Source organism: Otolemur garnettii, unplaced genomic scaffold (assembly GCF_000181295.1).
Source record: "Otolemur garnettii isolate 467f Iridium unplaced genomic scaffold, OtoGar3 scaffold00069, whole genome shotgun sequence".
In the NCBI taxonomy this organism is placed as follows: Eukaryota; Metazoa; Chordata; class Mammalia; order Primates; family Galagidae; genus Otolemur; species Otolemur garnettii.
The window spans coordinates 5,811,273-5,816,328 of NW_003852464.1; positions in this window are offsets into that span (position 1 = coordinate 5,811,273).

The window sequence follows — 5,056 nt, forward strand, 5'->3', positions numbered from 1 at the left end:
GGAAGGAAGGAAGGAAGGAAGGGAAGGAGGGAGGGATGAAGGAAGGGAGGAAGAAAGGGAGGGAGGGGTATGGAAAAGCATCTAGCACCTGACCAATTACATAGTACACAATCCAGTCCACAAGATTCAATCCTGTTTCATTTCCCTTGGTGTATGGTCATCATTGCTTTTACAAGAACAATGCTAAATGCGAGGAAGATGTCATGGCGCAAGATCAAGGCTCTCACTACGATGCACTCACGTGTTAAACTCAGACGCAGTGCCTTCTAAACAGACCACCGCCACCCAGGGCAGCAACAGCTCATGCCAATGAGGCCAGGGAGTGCTGCGTGCACCTTTCGTGATTATCTGAAGGAGGAAAGACTGTGTCCACCTCCCGGTAAAGGGGAAGTTCTTTAGAGACATGTGGTCACAATTAATAAGGTTTTGGCAAAATGTAAGCCAAGAACGTCCAGAAAGACAAGATCTACAAAAAAGATAAAATATACAGATGTTAATTAGACAAATGTTCATTTAAAAATGAAGGAAGGGACGCTCTAACGGTTTTACAGTGTTTCTATGATAAAGAGGAAAATTCCAGGAGGAATTTTCATTTTTCATCTGCCTTAAGGGTCCACCACACATTACCAGGACTTCATAAGTTCTCTCCTAACATTCTGTACTTCTTGAAGTTTCTTAAAATTCTTTACATGCCTCCTTCTTTGCCCATCCTTTACGCACCCCATCTACATGGCTAAAACAGCATTTTCTTACCTTCCCTGACTGTACATTTTCTCTAGAAAAATGCCTTAGCATCCATTCAATACGTGGATATTTAGTCATTTGTGAATTCTATTTATACATATGAACATTTACACATTATGTATGTATAGTCTTCTCCAAAAAGAGCCAAAACTAAGAACTCAAAATCTGCACAATAAATATTACAAAGCTCGATTTTAACAATTTCCTCTATACTCTGGATGTGCACGCCTGAATTTCTCTCCCCACCCTCTCCCTCTCTTTTCTCAGGTTTATCTGAAAGGTCACTTCCTCTGGGAATCCTTCCTACATCGGGAGATTCGTGTTCTTCCCTGATCTTTCACCTCTTTTTACTTCCTCTTTATCACAAGCTAAACTATACTCTCATTGGTATCTAGTCAATTAATGTCTCACCCTCCCTGTGTGCCAGCCCCCTCCCAATACCAATTCTAACATCTATCCAAATGTCTATTCTGACCTCTAATGAGGGTAAAGATCACGTCTGATTGGCTTACCAGGATGTCCTCATCATTGGCGGTTTGGCGCATGGTACATCCTAATAAATATTGGGCAATAAAATCAATAAATAAAAGCATTCCATAAAAGAAATAAGATGTTTTATAAAAAGGGTCAGTGGATAAATATAGAAAACAAGAAATATCTTATTAAGAAAGTGGTGGATAAGATAAAGCCAGGTGAATAATCACACATCACTTTCCACAGACATCTTCATTTTTCACAAAACAGCCTTTTCTATCTGAAATTGTAACCGATTCTCCCAACACCTCTTTAAGTAGATGAGTTTAGAGATTTTTGTCCCCATTTTACAGGTGAGGGAACTGAAGCACAGAGGGTTGGGATAATTTTCCTGAAGCCTCACAATAGGTAGCAGGACAAGAACCAAACCCCAAGTCTCCCAAGTTCAAGTTCACACGGGTCATCATCACACAGGATGTGGTGATCATCTTCCCCCAGGCGGCGGGAAATGCCTGAGACATCTGGGAAGAGATGAATTAGAGCTGTCAGAAGAACCCGCTGTATGCAATGCCGTGTAACACTGACAAACATTTCTGAGTGACCAGAGACAGAAGTAGAAATAATTAAAGCTCTGGGAATTAAAACCGAGGCAAGATTACAGAGCTGTGGTGAAAGTCAGGAGGACAGAAGCTGAGAGATGACTTCCCAACAGCCTTCAAGTCCATCCTTGTTTATTATGTGCAGGTGGGGAGCCAGCTGGTCTTCAGCTCTGACGATGACCCAACGACTGGGAGAATGTTTTAAATTCTACCAGGACACACACTCCCTTCATGATGCAGAGACAAGTGGGTGAGCAAAGCAGTTGTGAGACTGCAGAGTCTGTTCACTTCCAGTATCTCATTCCCTGGTAGGGAAGAATGGGCATGGCTCACCCAACAGGTGCCCATTCTGATGGAAAGTCAATGAGGGCTCAGCTGGCTCCTGCTGCCCAGGGCCATCTAGGGCTGTTATGCACAGGGTAAGAAAGGCCAGGAAAATTAGACACATTGCTGCAATTTTTCCTGCTGACCACACCTAAACTCCAGGCATTGATTCAGAGGGGATTTTTTGTTTGTTTACTTGTTTGTTATAGAAGAAAATATTTTGGCTAAACAGACGTAGGAAGCAGAGATAAATCCACATCAATAAGGGGATGTGGATTTGGGCTGATTACTGATCTAAGGAGGAGGTGCTTTCATATCTGAGAATGAAACAAAACAAAAACAAACTCTAAAGTCGTACATAAATCACGATTCTCAAGGGTTTATACGGAGAAGGGGAAAATTCAGGAGTTTCTATCCTTTTATCCTCCAATGAATGAACAATTCATTTACAGAACTAGAAGACGTCTCTTACTGAGACTATTTCTCAATCAGGTCAAAACTTTGTCAAACCTTTTTTACACCCAAACGTATATTTTTAACGAGGAAAAGCTAGCACAAAATGCTAAACTGACTCGGAAGGTGCTGGTCAAGAAATCAGAAGACCTGCCCTCCAGGCCTAGTTCTAGGACCTGAGTCTAGCCATGTGACTGTGGACCATGACCTTTTATCCCCCGAGGCCTCAGTTTCCCTACCTGTAAGACGAGAAGGCTTGATCTGGCATTCCCCAAACTCTCTGCTGGTTCTAAGTCAACCTGACCCTCTGATTTTAAATCCCTGAAGAATCATTAAAGGTAAGCTATGTATTGAAGTCCTCCCGAGTGTCAACCCGAAAATTAGAAAATTTCTAGTAAACATCTGAAAAGGAGAGTGTTCACTGGGATGAATCTCTGTATTAATTGAAATGCCTTAAGGAAGAAGTGAAGAAAAAAAATAGTCTCTAAAACACTTACATATACTTAATAGAGATTAGCTAGAGGAAAATAGAAGATTTCCCTGTACTTGGCAGCCCTGTTTGTCAATTAAACTTGAATGGTTAACATTTTGACTCAGGCTTTCAAAGTAAAATGATTTGTATACGACTGCCGGTAACATTCAGCTAAAAGTAATAGTTAACAAGGCTCCATGTGCAAGGCCCACAGTGCAGTACTTATCCAGCGTACACAGTTAGCACTGAACGCTTCTCCACAAGCTCAGAGCAATTGAATTTTTCTTGCAGGACGCAGGGGCAACCCTTACAGAAAAGGATTACAAACACCTAGACGACATTGGGCATTTTATATACGTGATCTCATTTCATCGTTTCAATCTCAGGAAAACAGTGGGTAGGAGCCTCTACATGTTATAGATAAGGAAATTGAGGCTGAGGAAAGTCAGATTTGCTGTGGGTCACACAGCTCAGTATCCAGAAAAAAAAAAAAAAAAACCCAAATTCAAACTCAGGCGTTTGGGTTCTCTCTCTCGAGTGTATTGTTCAGCAATGAGAGATGATTGAACCTCCGTGTTAAATCAATGACATGTTTCAAGAGAGACTCACAAAGAAACCCACAAAATGCATATCAAACACCATCAAGAATATTATTTCTCTGTCTTATCTGATATAAATTGGCAATGACAAGGTGGGAGTCTTTCGTTATTAATTCTACTGCCGAGAGGATGAACATGGAACTTGTTACATAAGTAAACCCCAGGCACCCAGACTGACTTTCAGCTGTAAAGTCCCATAACACTTCTTAGGGCTTAAAGTGCAGATATTTGGGGAATGCAAAACGGAATCTTGCTTAATGTAGTCCAGGGGGCAGAAATATCAAACCGAAGTCACAGTCACTTGATGAGAACATGATTACCGAGTTTGTTCACCTCGCTTGTTTTCAGGCAGCTCTGCATTCATTTTTATTTTTTAACTTAACATTTGTTAAATCATAACTGTATACATCTGTGGGGTACAACATGATGAACTAATACACAATGTGCAACGCTTAAAGGGTGAACAGAGGGTGGGTCAGCATTTAAACCATGCGTAATACACAGGGCTCCATCCCAATTTAAAGGACTGCAGAAAGTGATTTTATTATAGCAGGATTTTTTCTCCTATAGACTCAAACCTGTGCTTGCTCCCTAGAATTCTTGTTAACACTCATTCCTCACCAATGCCCTCCCCTAAGTACATTCCAGATTCTGAGAACTACTTCTGGTTCCCTAAGCCCATCATGCTATCCATGGCTGAGTATGAGATGTTGACTCAGCCCAAACAACCCCATTCTCCTCTCTCACCACCCAGCCAACTATTGTCTCCCTGGACGTGGGGGTTCATGTTCCGTATGTGACCACTTGCTGGAAGCTTTTCCTAAAGTGCACCCCACCCACCATGTCTATGAGTGGCACCTCTCCGGCATCTTTCCAGTGGATCTCATCACCTTGATATTCTAGCATATATTTTAAGTGACCTGACCTGCTACTTGTCTGACTTCCCCATTCAAAAATAAGCCCATGAGAGTGGCACTTGTGTTTCTCCACACTGGTGTTCACCATAGTATCCACAGCTCCCAGTTTAATGCCAGCACCTGGTAGGTTACCTGTATGTCCAGATGCCTGTTAAATGAACCAGAACAAAGAGCTTTGGCATGCGCTACTGCTGGGAATATCCAAAAACAAATACTATCTTCAAACAGATAAACCTTTGGAAGACACATTTGCTAGAACTTCAGCACTCTGAAGGTGAATGAATAACTTTTCTTGTTCCTTAAGAATTTAGAATATAGGCTCGGAGCCTGTGGCTCAAGCGGCTAAGGCACCAGCCACATACACCTAACATGGTGGGTTCGAATCCAGCCCGGGCCCGCCAAACAATAATGGCTGCAACCAAAAAATAGCTGGGCATTGTGGTGGGCACCTGTGGTCCCAGCTACTTGGGAGGC